Source organism: Heloderma suspectum, chromosome 4, assembly GCF_057233095.1.
Source record: "Heloderma suspectum isolate Gila_16-S chromosome 4, 16-S_ref, whole genome shotgun sequence".
Classification (NCBI taxonomy): Eukaryota; Metazoa; Chordata; class Lepidosauria; order Squamata; family Helodermatidae; genus Heloderma; species Heloderma suspectum.
In genome coordinates, this window is record NC_139461.1 from 287,801,844 (window position 1) to 287,825,264 (window position 23,421).

A 23,421-nucleotide genomic window follows, 5' to 3' on the forward strand; every position below is an offset into this window, starting at 1 on the left:
AAAGGGGTGTTTCTTGTCTCCTGCCCCTGTGTTTCTCAGCACAAACCAAATAGTGTGTACTGAGAAGTAACACCCAGTGTGTTCAATGAGGCTTGGGACTCGTTGGGAGGCTTGTCTTACAAACCTGAACATCAGGGGGTGTTTCTTTCGCCCCTCCATTACCGCGATGAAGCGTAGCAACAGGCTACAAAGCGGGCTCCTTGGGAGACTTGTGTCACAAACATGCACAAGGGGAAGTAGCTATTTTGCACTTTCCTTATGGAGCCTGGAGGGGGGGGAAGCCTCTCTTATTGGTTGAGCACCCCTGCCACTCAGATGACATTCACTCCAACCCTGCCCCCTGCACCAAGATGTAAGTTATGTGAAGATTGGTGCAATGTACTCCCTCGTGGAGCCCTGCCCGGACCAAAAGCAGCTCCCACAAAAATGCGGGTGAGCCACTCCTCCCTTCTTCCCTTGTTGTGGAAACAGGGCCCTGGAACAGATGCAAAATAGGTATCAAAGGTCATATAATATAGTGCTAGTTATTAAGGGTGCAATCCTATGCATGTTTAGATAAATAAAGTCCTACAATTCCCAGCATTCCCCAGCCAGCTGTTGTAGGACTTTTTTCTGTCTAAACTTCGCATAGATAGGATTGCACCCTAAAATTACATTATGATGTATTTCTTTTCGGCTTGAAATACTTAGACATGCTTTCAAAGAGAAAGGTAGAAAGTCAGGTATCAGCTTGCTCAGGGGCTTAGTGATAGCAACTAGCCGGGCAGAGTGACACAGAGTGACAAAGAGTTTTTAAGTTCCCCCCAAGCCTAACACAGTAAAGCACATTCAACCACAGACTACTGTGACTGGAGCAGGATAAATTAAAGCTGAAGTCATATGACTCTACCTAGATTTTACCAACCATGTTCCAAAGGAGTCGCTCCAGGGGTACCTTCTCAGTGGAGGGGGATAAAATTAGGAGCTGCGCTGGCCATATGAAGGACTAGTTAGTAGTTACAGCCCTGTTTTACTAAGGAAACATAACAGACTCTTGCACATTGGGGAGAAGATATTTCAGGGCTGAGGGCCTGATTTCACAACAGTTGGAGCAACAACAGTTTCCATTTTAGGAATTTAGCACCTGGCAGTAGTCACAATGACATAGCCCACTATTTATGTTCCAAATGGACAGAAATAGTTGCTCCTTGGCACAGAGTTCACATGGTGATTTTGCACCAATTTTAAATTAGATGAAAAACAAGCAACATCTTTTTCTGCTGCTGCTGCTGCTACTACTACTACTAAGAATTTAGGTTGCAATCCCAAACACACTTATTGGGGTGGAAGCTCTATTGATCTCAGTGGGACTTACTTTTGAGTAAATACAGAGGGTGTTCAAAACACTTCACATACACTGCAGACATAACATTCCCAATCTCCTGACCACAGCCAGGAAAGCGGGAGTGTGTTATGGCCTTATGTTTCCTTATCTTCCCCTCTCATGCATGAATTCCCTTCTATAACCATGGTATAGCATTTCTGCTGAATTGGCACTAGCCATGGTTAACACTAATTAGGTTTGCCTCATAACCATCGATTGCAAACCCACTTCAAATCATGGCAGACATAAAGTTACTCCATGGTTAACACCGGCCTTCCACAACATGGAACCTGGTGTTTAAACCTCTGGTGTTTAAAATCTGTATTTTGAATCTCTGCATTGCTGCTAAGATTTATTCCGGTTGTACTGTTATATTATGGTTTTAAGCTTTCATATTTTATATTGTTGTGTGCTGCAGTCTGTGTTTTAATTTTTGTAAGCCTCCCAGAGAATTTCAGCTATTGGGTGGTATAGAAATAAACAAACAAACAAACTTATCATAGAATAGTAGGATTGGAAGGGGCCTACAAGGCCATCCAAAACTTGTGGTTGTTTTGGATGTCAGCTCCTATAAGCACCAGTCAGAACAGTCAGGAATTCTTGGAGTTGTAGTCCAAAACATCCGGGGGGCACCAAAATCAGTAAAGCTCGGTAAGGCCAAGGAGATGCCTTGGGGGGTGTCTCCATGAGCGATTTACTGCAAGGTTGCTGTGTTCGGAGGTCATTCGGAGCACATGACGTCATGGCCATCTCGCAGCCACCCCAGACTTTCACACCGAAAAAACAGTTCTTCTGAGACTACTTTTAGTCCGATTGTTTTGCTTAATTTGGTTTCTCTGCGCTTCTGTTGTGGTGTGCACCACCCTCTGCATTTACTCCAGCAGGATATCCCTTCCCAGCAGTGTGTCTTTCACCTGGCCGTGACCTCACTGACCCAGTCAAGGTGTGTTTCCTCAATGTTTTCCCTGCCGGTGTTTCCGCCATTTCACGGTTGGCCATCAGAGTTCTGAGCTACCTCATGGCATTTATTTCACCTTGCCTACCACTAAACTATGGTGGTCATCCTCGCAAAGTAAAGGTGTGCTCCAAGCAGCCTCTACCTTTTTTAAAAAAGTAAAGAATTAAAACGAGATAGCACTTTTCTCGGCAGTAACTACACCTCCTATCTCACTGTCACACATTTGCCAGCAATTCCTATACCCCCTAACTCACTATCTCACTAGTTCACTATCTCACATTAGTGTGATAGTGAGATAGGGGGTATAGGAATTGCTGGCAAATGCGAGATAGTGAGATGGGGTAGTGCTTGCTACTGTGATTTTAAAGAGTGACTGATTGATTGATTGATTGATTGCATTTATACCCTGCCTTTTTTCCTCTTGCAAGGAACCCAAGGTGGCTTACATTATCCTCCTCCTCTCCATTTTATCCTAAATAAAAAATAGACAGCATTGGGCAGAGGCTGGGGAAGCAGGTGTCTCCTCAGAACTCCCATTCTGGTCAATGAGGCTTGTTCCCTAAATATTGATGCTGCATTTCTTAGCTGCTTGTGTCATTGCTGTAAGGAAGTAATTAATGTTACTGGAGCTTCAGAGGAAGGAGACAGGGGCATAGAGCCTGGACAGGGGGGCGGGGAGCCTCTCTTATTGGTTGAGCAGCCCCTACCAGTCTGATGATCACTCCAACCTCCCCCCCCCAACCCAACCCAGAAGTATGTTCCTGTGAAGTGACTTAGAATGGTGTGGTGCACTCGTTCATGGAACGCTGCGTGGACCAAAGCCAGTTCCCTGAAAAATCTGGGTAAGCCACCATTTGCTGCTCCTTCCATTGTCATGGGGACACCCTCCAGATTATTTGCACAGGAAGAGGGGAGGAAATGCACGAGCCTGCAGTACACTTCCAGTCTCCTAACCATGGCTCAGTACTCCTTACAACAGCCCTGTCCATGAGGTTTGTATTATTATCCTTATATTTCAGATGGAAGGCTGAGGGGTAGTGGCACAGCTAGGCCATAGATTGCCACTATCTAGATCAGGGATGGCAACTGCAGGGGGTCCAAAGTCCATTCCCTCTCCTCCCCAGGGCTGCACTCTGTTGGTGTACTACAGAGTGCAACCACTGGTTTGCCAGTGAAATTCAGCAGCAAACCACTCCATAGCACTACAGTGGTTACATTTAGCTTGTTTTCAAGCTAAATTTAACCCATTTGGCACTGCATTGCAGCTACAGACACCATTTTTATGGTTTTTTAAAATTGGGGGCAGTGGGGTGGAGGGGGCCGCACCGGAGGGCCGTGGAGGCAGCTTGCAGCTCATGGGCCATGTGTTGCCCATCCCTGATCTAGATCATCACAAAGGTGAAATCTGAATTGTGGGTTTCCTAATTCATAGCTCAGTCTCTTAGGGTGCAATCCTATGCATGTTTAGACAGGAAAAGAACTGTTTTTTTCTGTCTAAACATGCATAGGATTGCACTTTTAACATATTTAACATTATCACGGACCACTGGAATAGACTGTGGCTACAATACTACTGGAGGGATATTTACAATGGAAGATGCTTTCAAAAACATAGAAATTTCTAGTAAAAATGCTGCTGCAGGAGTCTGTTATATAACTAGGTAAAGATTATTTGTATTGTGTTTCTCCTGCAGGGCTGAAAATGCAAACAGCATCATGCAAACACAAACATTATAAGCATAAATTCTTTAGCACCACGGAACTTCCCAGCTAACCTCCTGTCTCTTAGTCCCTTCTGTCCAGGCTAGAAGGAGTATGTGTGAGATTGTGAAGTGTACAATGATTCAAACAATAAATCAAAAAGGTTATATGAGTACAAAAAGAAATATGTGTGTCTGTGTGTGGGGGGAATGATACATGAAAACATGCATCTAAATGCACTCGAATACTCCAAAAATAGCATAGCGGGCTGTTTAAACTTTCCAAAAATGTTTAACTTTTCAGTTGACACCAAGCCCAGGACATTTTTAGCAATAAAGTGTTGGGGACATGGAGTTTGCACAGGGCAATTTCAGAATGAAAACATTTTCCTCATCCTTGAGGAATATCTGGGAAATTTGGTAAGAGTCAGTCCACAATCAGTTCACATTAAAGGATGTAATTCTAACGACAGTGCCACGAAGTTCCATTCTATGGTATGGAACATAAACAGAAAACACGCTTGGAACAATGTCCAGTTGATAGTTTTCCAACTGTTTAACACTCTTATTTTTAACCAGTCTGATCTCTTGCTTTTCTCAGTCTTTTAAAATTTGAATCCTCTTCTAAAACCAGTGTCTGGAACAGAGGCCTGGGCCAGCATCATGGGTCAGCACTGTTGGGTCCTTTCCAAGGCCCATATCCTTACAGGGGACCCACTGCTGCCCCATATCCTGAGTTTCCTGGCCCTGCTGTTCCTCCTCCTTGCTATTACAGCCCATTTCTCTGCCCTTTCTGAGCATGCAAGCAATGAAAAGAGTCAGGAGATACAGCAGCATCCTCCACTTGCCTTGCGTTTCCTACTAGGTGGTTGTGCAAATTGCATCAAGCAGTGACAAGGAGGGGTGGGTCTACTCAAAGAGCCCACCACCACCGAGGGCAACTTGTCCAAATGTCTCTAAAACTTGGAGCTGGCACTGAGCGGAGGGCAGGTATGGCCACCCATACAAACTATGTCCCTGAGAACAACCCTTTTACTTAATTCCACAGAAGTAAGTGACCAGAGCCGGCCCTGCCATTAGGCAAAGTGGGGCAGTTGCCTCAGACAGCAGATGTTGGGAGGTGGCAGCAAGGTGTTGGAGAAGAGAGCTGTAGGCCATATGGCCTGCCCTGCACCCCCTAAGCTAGCCTGCTTCCTTCAGATGGAGTAGAAGATGGTATCCTATTGCCAGTGTTGAATAAAGATTCACCCTCCAGACTAGTTCACTTTTGTACATGATATAGGAGGGGACACTCTCTTGTTCTTTGCCTCAGGCAGAAAAATGTGTTGGACTGGCCCTGCAAGTGACAACCATTCAGTTCTGTGGGAGAAAGCACAGCACTATGCTCAGGGGCATTATTGGGATGAGGAGCAAAGGTGGTGATACCAGTGTCAAGGCCCAGGGGGTAATTTTTGCCACTTGAAGCAATGTCTCCCAAGTGTAGCTATCTTCCATCTAGGGTTCGATGCAGACAATCCTCCAAACCACAGACAACAAATGGTTAGCACACATGCCATCCAAACTATAATTGGAAACCCTCTCCAAACCGTGGTTTCAGATTCTTGTTTTGCCAATCCAGATGTCATGGCAAATCATGGTTTGCACTGAAGTGCAAACTGAAAGTAAAGCTGCACATGAGAGGGAAAGAGAATAGGGATGTGTAAGCCCACATGTCTCATTTTCAATCCTCTAAACCATGGAGACATTTTGGCCTCCAGATGCTTTGGCCTACAACTCCCATCAGCCCTAGCCAGCATAGCCTATGATGAGGTATGATAGGAGCTGAAGGTCAAAACACAAGTTGCCCACCCTTGGTCTAAACTGAGCCTTAGACTGCGATGAAATGGCAGGTTTTGCTCCCGCTTTAGCAATGTCCCAACTGCAGCATATCCTACCGTCTTCTAGAAATGTCAGTGGCTTCCATAGACTTCAATGGGAGAAACTAGTTGCAGTCCATCATATGGACTCTGCTCATGGAGGAGCAAGCCTGCGTTTTGCACCATTAATTCTTCGACAGGGCGAAACACAATGCCAGCAGCAACACTACTGACGTTGTGGCCTTTAGTAGGAAACAAGATGATGACCCTTGGGTCATTCCATTTCCTTTCTATTTTACAAGGAGTTGGAAAACCAGGTTTTTAGGTGTTCTGCTCAGATCTACCAAGAAAGTCTGCTAAAAAAGTTTTTTTTCAGAAATCTAATTCTATTTATTTATTGGCTTTGGGGAGGGGAAATTTCCTGGATGTCTTGAGCACCAGCTTGGAGGGGAAGCTGTATAACAACTACTACAACCTGAAAATAACCACTAACATTCCCACGGAGATTTATTCTACTGCTGATGTTTTCCAGTCAAGTCCAGCCTCCTGCATAGGGAGTAGTTTCAAGTCAGGGCTAAGGTTCTAACAAAAGAAGTAAGAATGGGCAGAGAGGGGAAGTTAAGAAGAAACTCCATGTATTTCCATACATTTAGGGAAATATTAATGGCAGTGACTTTGTTAGTTTGCTAATGTTGATATAATATTTGATATATTTATTATTCTATATGTATTTGTTGTACTTATATATTGATTTGTTTACTTTTCTTGTGAGCCGCTTTGAGCATAATTTGGGAAAGCGGCATACAAATAAATATGCTGATGGTAGCGGTGATCAGGAAAGGGACTAAAAATAAAACAGGCAGCATAATATTTGTTGTTGTTCAGTCGTTCAGTCGTGTCCGACTCTTCGTGACCCCATGGACCATAGCACGCCAGGCCTTCCTGTCCTGCGCTCTTTCCCGGAGCGTGCTCAAGTTCATATTCATTGCATCCGTGATGCTATCTAGCCATCTCATCCTCTGCCGTCCCCTTCTCCTTTTGCCTTCAGTCTTTCCCAGCATCAGGGTCTTTTCCAGGGAGTTTTCTCTTCGCATTAGGTGGCCAAAATATTGGAGCTTCAGCTTCATTATCTGTCCTTCCAATGAGCACTCAGGGTTGATTTCCTTTAGGATGGACCGATTTGACCTCCTTGCAGTCCAGGGGACTCGTAAGAGTCTTCTCCAGCACCACAGTTCGAAAGCATCAATTCTTCGGCGCTCAGCCTTCCTTATAGTCCAGCTCTCACAGCCATACATTACTACTGGGAAAACCATAGCTTTGATTAGACGGACCTTTGTCGGCAAGGTGATGTCTCTGCTTCTTACTATGCTGTCTAGGTTTGCCATAGCTTTCCTCCCAAGGAGCAAGCGTCTTTTAATTTCATGGCTACAGTCACCATCTGCGGTGATCTTGGAGCCCAAGAAAGTAAAATCTGTCACTGCTTCCATTTCTTCCCCTTCTATATGCCAGGAAGTGATAGGGCCAGATGACATGATCTTAGTTTTTTTAATGTTGAGTTTCAAACCAGCTTTTGCACTCTCCTCTTTCACCCTCAACAAGAGGCTCTTGAGATCCTCTTCGCTTTCTGCCATTAGGGTGGTATCGTCTGCATATTGGAGGTTGTTGATCATTCTCCCGGCAATCTTAATTCCGACCTCTGATTCATCCAACCCGGCATTTCTCATGATGTACTCTGCATATAAGTTAAATAAGCAGGGTGACAATATGCAGCCTTGTCGTACTCCTTTCCCAATTTTGAACCACTCGGTTGTTCCATGTCTGGTTCTGACTGTTGCTTCTTGACCCTCGTACAGGTTTCTCAGGAGACAGGTAAGGTGGTCTGGTACTCCCATCACTTTAAGAATTTGCCACAGTTTGTTGTGATCCACACAATCAAAGGCTTTAGCGTAGTCAATGAAGCAGAAATAGACGTTTTTCTGGAATTCTCTTGCTTTCTCCATGATGCAGCGAATGTTGGCGATTTGATCTCTAGTTCCTCTGCCTCTTCGAAACCCAGCTTGTACTTCCGGTAGTTCTCGGTTCGCATATTGCTGAAGCCTAGCTTGTAGGATTTTGAGCATCACCTTGCTGGCATGTGAAATGAGCGCAATTGTGCGGTAGTTTGAACACTCTTTGGCGTTGCCCTTCTTTGGAATTGGAATGTAAACTGACCTTTTCCAGTCTTGTGGCCACTGTTGAGTGTTCCAGATTTGTTGGCATATTGAATGCAGCACTTTAACAGCATCATCTTTTAGGATTTTAAATAGCTCGGCTGGAATACTGTCATCTCCACTAGCTTTGTTGTTACTAATGCTTCCTAAGGCCCACTTGACTTCACTCTCCAGGATGTCCGGCTCAAGTTCAGTGACCGCACTATCATGGCTATCAGGGACATTCAGATCTTTCCTGTATAGTTCTTCTGTGTATTCTTGCCACCTCTTCTTAATCTCATCTACTTCTGTTAGGTCCCTGCCTTCTTGGTCCTTTATCATGCCCGTCTTTGCACAAAACGTTCCCTTGAGATCTCCAATTTTCTTGAAGAGATCTCTAGTCTTTCCCATTCTGTTGTTTTCCTCGATTTCTTTGCATTGTTCATTTAAGAAGGCCTTCTTGTCTCTCCTTGCTATTCTCTGGAACTCTGCATTCAGTTGGGTATATCTTCCCCTTTCTCCCTTGCTTTTCGCTTCCCTTCTTTCGTGAGCTACTTGTAAAGCCTCATCAGACAGCCACTTGGCTTTCTTGCATTTCTTTTTCTTTGGGACGGATTTCGTTGCTGCCTCCTGAACAATGTTACGGACCTCTGTCCATAGTTCCTCAGGCACTCTGTCTATCAGGTCTAATCCCTGAAATCTATTCCTCACCTCCACTGTATATTCATCAGGGATATGATTTAGGTCATACCTGAACGGTTTAGTGGTTTTCCCGACGTTCTTCAATTTAAGCCGAAATTTTGCAAGAAGCAGCTCATGATCTGAGCCACAGTGGGCTCCAGGTCTTGTTTTTACTGACTGTATGGAGCTTCTCCATCTTTGGCTGCAAAGGACATAATCAATCTGATTTCGATATTGACCATCTGGTGACGTCCATGTGTAGAGTCGCCTCTTGTGCTGTTGGAAAAGAGTGTTTGCTATGATCAGCATGTTCTCTTGGCAAAACTCTATTAGCTTTTGTCCTGCTTCATTTTGTACACCAAGGCCATGCCTGCCTGTTATCCCGGTGATTTCTTGACTTCCTACTTTAGCATTCCAATCCCCTATGATGAAGAGGACATCTTTTTTTGGTGTTAGTTCTAGAAGGTGTTGTAGGTCTTCATAGAACCGATCAACCTCAGCTTCTTCGGCCTCAGTGGTTGGGGCATAGACTTGAATTACTGTGATGTTGAATGGTTTGCCTTGGATTCGTACTGAGATCATTCTATCATTTTTAAGATTGTACCCCAGTACTGCTTTTCCCACCCTTTTGTTGACTATGAGTGCTACTCCATTTCTTCTAAGGGATTCTTGGCCACAATAGTAGATATGATGGTCACCTGAATTAAATTCGCCCATGCCTGTCCATTTTAGTTCGCTGATTCCCAAGATGTCGATGTTCAATCTTGCCATCTCATGTTTGACCACCTCCAGCTTACCTTGATTCATTGATCTGACATTCCAGGTTCCTAAACAGTATTGTTCTTTACAGCATCGGATTTTCTTTTCACCGCCAGACACATCCACAGCTGAGTGTCCTTTCGGGTTTGGCCCAGCCGCTTCACTCTTTCTGGAGCTACTTGGAAATACCCTCTGCTCTTCCCCAGTAGCATATTGGACACCTTCCGACCTGAGGGGCTCACCTTCCGGCGTCATCTCTTTTAGCCTTGTGATACGTTCCATGGGGTTTTCTTGGCAAGAATACTGGCGTGGGTTGCCATTTCCTTCTCCAGTGGACCACATTTTGTCAGAACTCTCCGCCATGACCTGTCCGTCTTGGGTGACCCTGCACGGCATAGCTTATGGCTTCACTGAGTTACGCAAGCCCCTTCGCCACAACAAGGCAGTGATCCATGAAGGGGAGCATAATATTGCCCCTATATAAATCCATGGTATGCCCACATCTAGAATAATGTGTGACGTTCACCCCCTCAAAGGGGACACCGTAGAGCTGGAAAAGATATCGAAAAGGGCAGCCGAAATTATTAAGGGGGCTCTTGTCAGGTCGCTTCTCTGGGGTGTGGGCCCTTGACAGGTGCCCAACCCTGCCTACCCTTGATTCAGGCCCTGCTGGATGACCCCGGGGTTCTAGTATTATGAGAGAGGGAGGAAAAACTTATCTCTGCATAGTTTGCCTAAGGCCCCCACTTCAGTGAGTTCATATATAAAGTGAGATTTGAACTTGTGGCTTCTCAGCTATCAGCTAACATTCTTACTCATTACGCCTCGTAAGTCCTGTAACCTAATGCTACATACTATTTTATTTCTCCATGCCTTATGTCCACCATGAATACTAACATGCCAGAAAGGACAGATAACATTACCACAAAGAAGAGAAGTTGTTATTTGTTAGTGATTCTTTGTAGTCACCAGACTCAGGGTCAACCTACATGACACGTTAAATATGTAGCATGCAGCTGACCCTCTCTTAGGTTTTTCCTCACAAGTAACCTATATGGGCCCCCAATCTGGACTAGAACCACTGCATATGGGGAGGGGAGGTTTGAACCTCCCCCCACCAGCCACTTGTTCTTTGAAATTCATACCCACACACACACAGGGGCGAAAGAAAACCTCCACTGGTTCCCTGTAAGACCATTAAAGGTGCAATCCTATGCATGTTGAGACAGAAAAATGTCCTACAACTCCCAGTATTCTCCAGCCAGCATGGCTAGCTGGGGAACACTGAGAGGTGTAGGACTTTTTCCTGTCTAAACATGCATAGGATTGCTCCCTAAGTCTGGTATCTAAGGATGCTTCCAGACAGAGGGCTCCTAGCATAGGTGTAGAAGACATTCTGCACCTATTCCATCTTTTTCACCTGAATGGATTTTCTGTGGTAAGAAAAAGGAAGAGGTGGGAAAACTTGGGACAGTTATGAGTAAAAGATGACAACTTCTGGCTGTCTCCTTGTAGGCTTTTGTGACTGAGGCAGGGCGCAATAAAAGCCTCATCTGGAAATAACCTAAAATTATCTAACTGCAGCACTGTTTACAGTAGAGAACCAATAAGTGGGACAGAGAGGTGCTTAACCCTTCCCCTACATACCAATTCATCAGTTTAAATGGGAAAAATCTGCTGGGATGGAGGTGAATCTGCAGACAAGAATGGACAGGAAGGATTAAGCACACCTCACAGCAAATCACATTCCACCACCTCCTTTCAGTCTGCGTCTCTACATTGACAGTGACTGATCCAATCACACCCAAGGAAAAGAAGTGGCACTGTTAGCCACTTTCAATGGAAGCTGATTAGAAGGCATCAAGGACAAAACAATCAATCATACAAAGAATCAACAGGCACTTTGGGGGTGGCCACTTCGGGGTCACCAGAGTCCGCAGGGCCTTAGCGCATGATATTTGTTTGTTTGTTTAATTGTATACCACTCCACATCAAAGATTTTGGAGCGGTGAACACAAGATAAAGAATAGAACCCCATAATGAAATCTTTAAATCTTTAAAAGAACAGATTCTGAACTTAATCAACCACAGCTGGTCACTCAAGGAAGGCCTCTCGAAATAGCACTGTCTTCAGGAGGCTCCGAAAACACGCTGAAGGCCCTTTTCCTAGTGGACTCCAACTGGGCCATAGGCCCATGTGGAACCACCAGGAGCAAGCCCTCCGATGACCTCAGTGACCTGGCAGGTTGATAAAGAAGAAGACGCTCTCTCAGGTATCCTGGTCCCAAGCTGTTTAGGGCTTTGTACACTAGTACTAATACCTTAAACCTGGCCCAGTAGTGAATAGGCAGCCAGTGCCGTTCCCTCAGCAGAGGAGTTACATGCTGAAAAGGGGCAGCTCCCGACAACAGCCAAGCTGCTACATTCTGCACTAGTTCCAGCTTCCAGATCAGCCTCAAGGGCAGCCCCACATAGAGCGCGTTGCAGTAATCTAGTCTTGAGGTTACTAATGCCTGTACCACTGTGGCCAAGCTATCCCTGTCCAGGAGATGCTGTAGTTGGCGAACTACTTTCAAGCGCAGAGTACGGGGCCAATCCATGCTACCTACAAGGCAGCACGGGAGGGGGTGGGGGGCCAGTTCTCCAGGAACTGACCTCAGAGCGCGGGCTCCGAGGTCAGTTCCCGGGAACCAACCTATCCTATGACCATCTAGCTGCTGACTAGCGGCGATAGGATTGTGCTCTGTATGTACTAAATAAATAATAACACATGCATTAAAAAATATTAATACATTTAATGATGGGCAGTGCAGTCCTATGCATGTTTACTACGGGCTTACTCCCACTAGGGGCTTACTCCCAATAAGTGTGTTTAGGATTGCAACATCAATTTATTTATCCTTGTGCAAACAGCAGTTTCTCCCATAACAAACTAGTATGTCCAAGAATGGAAATTACAGAGTTTAAAAAAAAGATTTCCCTCTCCCCAGGATAATTTCACTTCCTTTTACAAATAAGTTAATATTTGTCAACATCAGAATCTGTCACAGTTCAGAGAAGTCAAATATGTTTTCTTGCTTTCAAAGAAACAACCATTCCCTGCATTTGCCAGTAAGCTTGTTGTGAGTTGGAATAAATCAGCTGTTAAGAAATGCACAACTCTTTAGGAAAAAAAATGTTTCAAAAACCTCCTCAGGATTTAATAAAACTGTCTCTGAGGCACATAAATCATGTCCCTAATACAGTATATTTCAATTTCCAGTCCTGTATGGGAACCTTAAAATGTTAACAGATGTAGGAAAGTACAATCCTCCTACTCTCTCTCTCTCTCTCTCATTCACCCCCCCCACACACACACACACGCAACTCTGAAACATGAATGCAACATTTCTATTCACTAATATGGGGGATGGTGGGGGGAGATTGGAAAAAGTACTTTTCTTTTTAGTTTGTTTCTGTAGTAACACATCTGGTCATGTAATTCTGGGCAATCTCTCTCTTGGAAGATAGCAAATCATGTTGTTGTTGACATTGTCAGCAAGAAAAATGTGAACTACAGAATGGAGATACAGTTGTAGATATGTCTGATCAGACAGAACTCCTCTACCCAGTACACGCTACTGCCAACACAATGCTAAACCACACAGAATATGTCTTTTGATTCTCTTGTTTAGATGTAAAATTAAAAATTAAAAACAGCCTTTGGGATTTTTAAACTTTGTTCAGTTTATAAACTTGGTTGTCATTATTGCTACTAAAATAATGACAGAAATGCTTGTATTGCGAAATGAAAAAGGGACACCTGGATCTTTTCTTGATCGCATGATATACACAGCCCCCCAAGCCCCCAACCAGCCAGCAATCACACTTGTCTTTCTGAAAAGTCTGTGTAAATATTTATACTGCAAACATAGTAAGAGATAGGTTTGTTTTATAACTAAATGCAGAAAGTACTGACATAAAGGAGATTTGGCTGCCAATATACACTCCTTGGCCCACCTCTCCCACCAAGGAGCCAATAAAAGACCCTTCTCTTGGGGCCTTTACACTCAATCAGATTGCTGTGCAATTCATGTTCATTTATTTCTTACTAGTGAACGGACCCAGCTTTCCACAATTTGGAATAGCCCTTATTTTGATACGGTACAGCTTTCAAGCAAACTTACACATCCATCAGAGATGGATGCATTGTGCCCACCCCGTCTGAGTGAAGCCATGCCCATTTGCACCACTAAGCACGGTCCCTGCCATAGTGTAGCCCTATCACCCTTTGAGGGAGAGGTCTGTCCACTCCATTCCCCTGAGGGGGCAGCCCCACAGCAGAGCAGAGGGCGCTGAAGTATAACTGCTAATATCCCCTGGCTTCAAACTGTATGGATGGTAAAGCTATGTGTTGGTTCGAGACGTCTGCACCCTAGCAGCTGAAGATGTTACTGTAGGGTGCAACCACAGGGACACATTTAAATTAATTAACATTAATTAAATGCATTGGAAAAACAAAATAAACCTGACATGTACACCCCCAGTGTCCCCTTAGTATGCATGCCAAGTTTCAGGTGTCTAGGTTTCACAGTCTTAGTGATATGGCGCTGACAGATGGACAGGCAGATGCACATCTTCCTTTATTATTATAGATTTGTTGTGCAACTTCTCACAACTTCTGCCAGAAGCGCACTTCTGTTGCAGGGATATTGCCTTTTCCACAGTTCTCAAACCACGCTATGTTGTACATGGTGTGAAGGGAGGGTCAGTCTCCATGGTCATACGCCCTTGTGCTCCTTGACACTGTCCTGTCCATGGGGGAGGGGGGAGGCTACTTTGGACAGCCCTAAAGGGGCCAAGATATAGCAATGCTGATCATATGGGGTTTTCCAAGCCAAGCAAGAAAAAAAGAGTTTTCTCCTGGCTTAGACAGGTCACAAACTTCGGAGAGGAATAAAAATCAATGAAACTGGCCCTCTGGGTAGTAAAGCCATCAGTATTCTGCTAGAAAGGCCAAGTAGGACAGTACCATTTCCTCAAGCTAGAATCACCAGGGCAATGGCTGGAAAGCAGAAATGCTTTCCTAGCTCTACCTGGAGATACCAAGGATTGAACCAGGGACCTCCTGCATGCAAAGCAGAAGCTCTACCACTGCACTACAGCCCCTCCTGTAACTATGGCCCCTCCAATAGGCTTCTTGATGTGGCCTTTGTCTCAGGATCAAAACCTCCTTCCTTTGCGCTACAGCAGACTTTCCCAACCTGGTGCCCTCCAGAAATGTTGGATTACAACTCCCATCACCCCCGCCATAATAGCTAGTAGGTGGGGATGTGGGAGTTGTAGTCCAACACATCTGGAGGGCTCCCGATTAGGGAAGGCTGCCATACAGTATTTAAAAGACCCAGGGGCTACACCCTTCATGAACTTGTAATGCATCAATATGCTGTAAGGCAGGGACAGCTTGTTCTCTATGGCTTCTTGCAGTGGGTAGTCCCACATTTTTTTCAAGCATCAGGATAAGTGCAGGGTGCCTACCCTCTGCTGTCTTGACCCTGCTCCTACCCACAGAGTGAGGGCAGTGTTGGCAGGAGACCATGTCTCCTTGGCTAACTCACTCTCGGGTAAAGGCTCTGCCAAGGCGTTGTGTAGGATTCAAGGAAATCGCTACCAGAACTACTGTAGTATTTTGTGTGTGACAGAGAGGACATGGCAGCTGCCCAAGCAACCCCCCAGGTGTATAAATGGGAACCCAGTTTCCTATCAATAGGAGACTGCTAGACTCTGTGGGTGCTTCCAGATAGAGGAGTCCAAGCACCAACAATCAGAAAGTATTGTACAGCTCTTCCATCTTTCCTTTCTTAACGGATTTTCTTCAGCAAGAAAAAAAGATGGGAGAAGCAAAATCATGGGAGGACTGCAAGTGGAAGACGACATCATCTGGGCACACACACACACCCTAAAATTCTGTGAATGAGGCAGAGCGATGCCACAAGAAAAACCTCATCTGGAAGCACCTGTGTCCTCGTCACGCCAATACAAAATATACTTAGGGTGCGATCCTATGCATGTTTAGACAGAAAAAAGTCCTACAATTCCTGGCTAGGGCATGCTGGGAATTGTAGGACTTTTTTCCTGTCTAAACATGCATAAGATTGCGCCCTTACTGCTTCTATCTGCCTTCAGATGGAAGGACTTCAAAATTATGGAAAAGGATCCCTATATTGCGTTACCAGTTTTTAAAAATTGTATCTTCTTCATTATATATAAAAAGAAAAAGCTAGAGACCACTTCGCATGGTCTCTATCATGCTGTGCTGAGATCTTTTGAGTTTTTATAGTATTTCCCATTGAAGTATCAAAACCCAAACTATTTGTCTTTTGTTGTCCCTCACTAAACTCAACCGTCAATGGCTGATTGAGCTGAATGTCTTCTCTTTTTCATTGTTTCCACAGAAATTATGACTGTAGGCCGTCTGTCTCTGAAGCCACACTAAAAGTTTCCAAAACAGAAAACCCCGCTTGCAGAGAGTTAGTTGGCAACAGAAATGAATTTGGAAAAATGGCACATCAGAAATGGATTTGCCTGTCCTTGTGCTACTTGGGTCTCCAAGCATAATCCAATCCCACTGAAAAGAACAGGAGATCAGCAAATTGCCCGCTTGCCTGACTCCCCATTCATTTCAACTGGGCATGGGAGAAGAAATGCCCAATGGACTGTGCCCACCATCTCCAGAAATAGATTAAAAGTAAGATCCTTGTGCCCTGTACTTGCTAGCCAGAAAGATGCTTATTACAAGAGTTGTTCCCTATGGAATATTTGGCTGTCACCATCAGCTACTTTTCATTCCAAAGTTTGGTACAGGCCAAATTACAGCTTGATTAGTTACATTCTGCCAGCTCACTTCCTCTTGGCCTTTGGCTAAAATCACATTTGTAATACATTAAACAGATATTGCACACATATTATGTCTATATACATAGTATATACAACTCTATATGCAGGTCTTCTTCCATTCCTTCCTATATGCCATTCCTCCAAAAGGAACACCTGATTAATTGCCTTCAAAGGGTCATTTTTCTGTTCTTGATTCCTTGCCTAATATCAGCCCTTGAAGAATTGGCAAAGGTATGATCCCCCAAGGAAGCAAACAATGAGTGTTCTGGCAGGGGATTTTCAGAGCCAGAGATCATTATGTCTGAAACCCACATCATCTCACAGTCTACTCCCAGCATTTCCATCCATCCATCCATCCATCCCTCCCCTTTTTAAAAATGAACAATCTTTCAGTCCCTGTCTCCTCGGCCCAGCTGCTGGCCTGCGGCACTTTACTTTTCCCCATAGACATGAATGGCAGTCATTCCCCTATACAGAAGGAAGTAAATTGCTGCATTCTGGGATACCATTGGCACAGCCCTCCTGCTCGTGGGGGTCTGATTTAGAATCAAGCCCACTCCTTCTCCACACAGCCCCATTCCACAGTGTCTAAAGTAGCACACAGTTGTAACTGTTTTATTGTTTTAGATTTTGATTAGTATTAGCTTGTTTAATGGTTTGATATGTTTTCGGCTGTTTACATTATTTATTGTTTTATGCTGTTTAAATTGATTTTATCTATACGCTGCCCTGAGATCTTAACGATATAGGTCAGGATACAAATACTTTAAATGAATGAATGAATGAATGAATGAATGAATGAATGAATGAATGAATATTCCCTGGGGCTACTAGTAGAACCAGGACTTGGTGGTGTATTTTAACACACAACATATCCCTTCACAGGAGTCAAGCCCTACAATATGGTTGCAGAACCCCAGGCCTGGGGGCTACCTCCAGCTCTCCTGGGGTCCCTACGGAACCCTCCGGGGTTCCCCAGATGGTCACACACCCTTTCCCCTGACCCCACTCCCTTTCCCCCAGCCACCAATCGTTTGGTGGTTTCCTGGCTCTTGTGCAGTTTCTCCCCCCGCCCCCATTTTAAGAGGTTGAAATTCCTCTCCCAAGGCTTTGTTATGGGCAGTAAGAGCTTTAAGCTAAAACATGCTGGTATTTTTAATATTTTGGCCTCACCCCTTTTGCCTTTGGCCCCGCCCCCACTGGAATGAGGCCCCTGAATGCTTCTCTGAACTGGAATTCAGCCCTTAGGCTGAAAGAGGGTCAACACCCCTCCCCTTCAATAAAGTTGGTGGTGCCCAGTGGTAAGGGTTTTGTGGTTATGGACCACGTAGGCACATTTAATATGACACCATTCATATGGGTAAGACTGAGGATTGAATTCGGACGTAACAATGGCATCTGGCAGCAATTCTTGGGTTAATTAACCCACAAATTGTTTGTTCTTGGGTTAACATGGTTAGTTCTTTGGTTAACTTGGGGTTGTTTAACCCACAAACAACACCAAGTGCCCCTGGGTTCAAATGTCAGGAAACAACCTACAAATGTCACATTTGTAGGTTGTTCCTGGAAATTGGAAGTGGCTTGTGCATAGCGTATGTCCCCACAATTCATGCATTAATGAATTAACCCATGATATCACTGCCAGATTGTTGCCAATTGTTGCCAGATATCACTGTTACGTCCGAACAGGGTCAATGTGTGTTTTCTAAAGGAATCCCACAAGGGGCCAATGGGGCCCTGGGCTTCTTCCTTTCAGGAACATACATGAAACATCAATGTCATTGCAAACAAACTCAGAAGAGAAATGGGAAACCAACATGTGTGATGGCCATCCATCTCAAATTTTGAAAACATTGTTTTCCTTGTGAATGATACCGTGGGCAGTTTGGCCACGCCTTGATTAAAACGTGTCAGATAATACAATTGGTTCATGGATTGGATGTAGCCTGAAAAGTAGCAGTTGGTCTGTTTCCACCAGAGATACATTGCCAGTCCTTTCTGGGAAGCCTCCTGGGGAGAGCATTGCACAACAGCTTCTTCTAGTTAGGAAGCTCTTCCTAACATTTAACGTCATTCTATTTCTTCAGTAATTTAAAACATTGTTTCATGTCCTAATATCCTCAGGACTAGAAGGAATGAAACAGCTGCAGAGCAAGGCTTTCAGTGGAAAACTGGCTTCCTTAGCTACTGCAAGTGATGGGCATACTCCCTACCAGCTCATTGGAATAGGCTCAGCAAACCGATTTATTTCACCCACCCACCAAAAGTAAGAAGATCCTTTTGTTTATTCCAGTCCAAATTCAGATCCTGCTACACACCAGATGACAGCATCAGAAGCACAATGGGGCCCAAACACACACACACACTCCAAGCACTTTCTGCTCCACCATCCCATTAAGGTAGCCATGTGTCCTACTTTCCAGAACCATATTTGAAGGGCTGCCCCGTCCAAGTCTAGTTTAAAGATAAAGAACCATAAGAAGCCAGGAGAGCACTTAGAATCTAGACAGCAGACTGAGCAGGCACACATAAACCGGGTTCACACGACATGACAACCCACAGTAGTTTGTCGGCCTTGTTTGTTTCAGAGTGCTTTGTGTTACTCCGGTCACTTTTTGAGTTCAAGTGCTGGGAACTGAGGGCTTATAAAGAAGACATGGAATGGAATGAGTGAAACTTTGGTTCACAAGCAGGTATGTCTTAAGGGCAGAAAGTTTTTGCTTCCTCAAGTCTAAGATGGAGACAGTCATGCTGACACAGCTGTGGTCAAGTTGGAACAATGGACCAGTATGAGAAGAAGTTACAATGATTGTTACTCCTCACAGCTAACAGCTCCATGAACCCGGAATGCTCCTGCATACCCTTAAAAGGCCCAAGGTAACATCTGCTGCCTAAAACTATAGAAAAAGACTGTTCTCAGTCAATGGCTGGGCAGAAGCCAACAGTCTTTTTCCATAGTTTTAGGCAGCTGATGCTGACCATAGGCACCATGGGTTGTTTGTGGTTAAAAAACTACAGTTTGTTAGCACAGTTGGGTTCAAACAACACGATAACCCACAGTTCAGTGACAACCCACACTCAGCCCTTGTTTTCAGCATGGCTTCTTGTGATGTGCAAACAGGCCCATATAGTCATGATGGCTATATACTAACTCCACTATTGGAGGCAGTATGCTTATGTATACCAGTTGTTGGGGAACATGAGCAGGAGGATGCTTTTGCACTCATATTCTACCTGTGGGTTTCCCACAAGCAGCTGGTTCGCAACCATGTGAACAAAATGCTGGACTAGATTAGACAGTCTGATTCAACATAGCTCTTCTTATGTTCTTATATTCATACAGGTCACCTGGTTATAGTCTTCCCCACTATGGTGAGATGTACTGCATTTCTATTAAAATGCTAGTAATTAATTCTGAGGCACGCTGGGAGTTGTAGGCCTTTTTTCTGCCTAAACATGCATAGGATTGCACCTTAATTCTATCAGTTTTACACCTCAGTCCTATGCATGAGAAAACTCCCTGGAAAAGACCCTGATGCTGGGAAAGACTGAAGGCAAAAGGAGAAGGGGACGGCAGAGGATGAGATGGCTTGGTAGCATCACCGATGCAATGAATATGAACTTGAGCACACTCCGGGAGAGAGCGCAGGACAGGAAGGCATGGCGTGCTATGGTCCATGCGGTCACGAAGAGTCGGACATGACTGAACGACTGAACAACAACCTATGCATGTCCACCAGAACTAAGTCTCATTAAGTTCAATGGGACTTACCCCCAGGTAAGTGTACTCCCCAACCTTGGGTCCCCAGATTTTGTTAGACTACAACTCCCATAATCTATCACAATTGGGTGTGCTGGTTGGGGATGATAGTCATTGTAGTCCAGCGATATCTGGGGGGCCAAGGTTGGTGAAAGGCTGACTATAGGACTGCAGACTTAACCGCTTATATCAGCATAAATTTAATTTTGAATTTAAAAAGATACGTTGAAGAAAAAAATGCTTTCTTTGTTTTTATAAGATGCATTTTATATGATGGGGGGATTCTGTGACTGGCTCACCTGCCATAATTTTTTTATAAAACCAGCTAAGCTGGGATTTCAGTCGAGGAGGTGACATGCGGAGGTGGGTCTAACTATTTTCTCTACCATGCCATGGGAGTCCCAGATCCAAATCCACACACCCCTCCATTCCACTACCCGCCTCAGAGGAGAAAAAAACACAGGTTCCTATATTGTGCTTGCATGTTTTCCCTCTGCAGGTAATAGCAGCTCGTGGTGGTGGTGGTGGGGGGGTCTGGATGAGGGCTGAAATCTGGAGGCAAACAGTTAAACCTCCCCTGCATCTCCCACAACTGCTTTTGTAAGAATAATATTACACTGGGAGATCCATTTCACACTAGGGTTTCCACCCATTGTGGGACAGTAAAAAAAAAAAAAAGACATTCCATAAAAAAATGACCATAAGAAAATGTACATGTCTCAGAACGTTATCAGTAACTTTATTAAAATACACTGTCCTTGCAATGTATTATATTAACCTGTGAACTTATTTATAAGAAACAAGGAACAGATGGCAAGCTTAATTCACCGATCTCCCTTGAAAAGTCTACTCAGAACACTAAATGCTCTATTCTAGTCCTCCTTTCCAATATAACCTGTGGTCCAGTCCTTAAATTTCATCCCCCAAACCAGCCAGCCAGGGAAGAGGTCAGGAGGAGGAGCTGGTGTTGCTGTGGTCAGGAACTCCCATATCTTTCCTGCCTCTTCGAGGACTTCCATGTGACTTCCATGCTTAGCATATCAGTTTGGGAGGCTGCTACGCTAAACATCTGTTCCTGTAGGGTAATTTTCTGCTTCTGCCTGTGGAAGGATCTCTTCCTGGTCCCTGAAAGTTCAGGTCTCCCCCTTCAGGTGATTTGTGCCCAGCCCTCAGAGGACCTTCCCCACAGTTCAAGAACTACTGGTATGGATGCTATCATTATGCACTTCGACCTGTACATCCGCCATTCTTGGTGCTTCCTTTCCACCCCTTTTTCCTTTTCCTTTTCTTGTACAGGGACCTGTCTGTATAAGAAACAGGGTACAGAAGTCTTCTCCAACCTGGTTCCCTCCAGATGTGTTGGGCTACAATTTCCTTCATTCCCATTCACCATGATGGCTGTGGATGATGGGGGCTGTTGCATCGCTTCTGTATTACAGTGTCCACCCAGGCATTCCAGTTAAGTCAGTCATGGATGTTGGATTATGGTGGGAGGCCTCTGCTTTCTAAGAGGAAGCTAAACTAGATGATCATCAGGTATATTTCATTGCATGGAACCCTGGTCTTTCCAAGTTGTACAGACAACTAGGTTGGAATAAGTACTGTGCCAAAAAATTATTCCATTTTCGACCATTCTCATTCAATTTGATAGAAAAGAAATGCAAAGAAAGGAAATTTCAGAGGAAGTCTCATGGATGGGATTTGAGCTTAACTTGTGCTTATCTTACTTATGAAATGGCTGAGAGGAGTGTGTGTGAGTGTCCTGTCTTTCATTGTACAATCATCTCTCCAGTAGCCTGCAGTATCCCCAATTTCCCAAAATTCAATTAAAGCCCAGGGGAAGAACATCATGAGGTAACACCTCCTCCGTGAGCATGTGGGAAGCCAAGCATGTGGGAAGCCAAGGAGGCGGCAGAGCGATGGAGAGATGTGTAATAGAATGAAAAAAGATACATAGCACCACCTCGCAGTGGTATGGTAGCTCAAAAACACCACCAAAACAAATGCTAAAGAAATTCTGAAGTGCCCTGAGAATGAAGCAGAAAAACAAAAGCTTCTTTCATGGTGTAAGAAAACTTTTGGGAAATTGGAAGACAGATTTTGGCACAGTACTAGCTCTGCCTCTTCTCCAGAGCTGGACATAATACACACTCCAGATACACACCTGCTACAGGGCTTTCAGGGAAAGAAGAGTATTATAAGCATCTGCATGAGAGGTATTTTTCTGAGAAAAGGTCTGAGATTTTTTTTTAACCCCCCCACCCCCTAGAAATAGAACACCACATTGCTACCTTTTCTCAAAATATTCTGCACCATTTTATTCATTTTTTTTGTATTGGCCACCTCCCCGGCCCCTGCCCCCCCACACACATATGCACACGCCAAACGCCCGAGAATGACACTAGATATGGGGCATTGTGGAGGATGCAAAATGGGAGCCAGGCTGCCAACAAAGCTGCTACGGTTGCCACTTGCAGCAGCACAGCAAAAAACAAAAACCCTTAGGGGAAAAAAGAGAGAGAAGTTGTGCTACCATGGCTAGAGAAACTGATGAAGAATTTCTCCACTCCCTGGAGAAATTTGGTGAAACAGTCTCTCAAATTTCTCTGCCCACAAATAGGGTGGAGAATTTCGAGAGGCCATTTGCACACAGCTCTAGTTGAAATCCCTACAGTACTACTGACCCGCGATATGCCCTTGGGCAGCTCCCTTAGCTCCCTTTCAACATCCATTCACCAACTTAAAAATCGGAGAATGATCATTTAACCAACCTGGCAGGATTGTGCTGAGGTCAAACAGGATAAAAATTATAAAGTGCTCTGCATATTTTAAGCATAAAAGCAATAATAATTATGATTGTTGTTATGTTTTCCCGGAATCCGTACATTCCCCTTCACGCCTGGAAGTCAACACACCTTCAGCTAACCCTGGGGAGAGGGGACCAGAAACGAGTAGCGCAATCCCATGCGCGTGTACTGGGAAGTAACTTATACTCGCAGTGTTCACATCAGGCCAGGGCGTGCGGATTAGGGTATGTTTTGAAGGCTCTGTTGCAGGGAGAGCCAGAAAACAGGCAAGAAGGCTTTTGCCTGACGAAGTGCAAACTTTCGAGTCACACGGGACTCTTAATCGGGCAGAAAAACAATCCTTACAGCACGCCTGGGAAGCCCGTAAAAAATCAGAATGCGTTTCGGCTCCTTGCATTGCAATTCCTTTAAACGAATTGCTATAGATGCGTCTAGAGCTCCGGGGTCTGCTGCACCTTTCTCCGTGTAGGCG

At 44.6% G+C, this 23,421-nt stretch overlaps 1 protein-coding gene across 4 annotated transcripts in view; it reads right to left on the bottom strand.

The window, feature by feature from the left end:
* Positions 1-23,421, bottom strand: part of RIPOR3 (RIPOR family member 3) — a 139,030-nt gene that overhangs the window by 115,091 nt on the left and 518 nt on the right. The gene's annotated exons all lie outside the window — the stretch shown is intronic.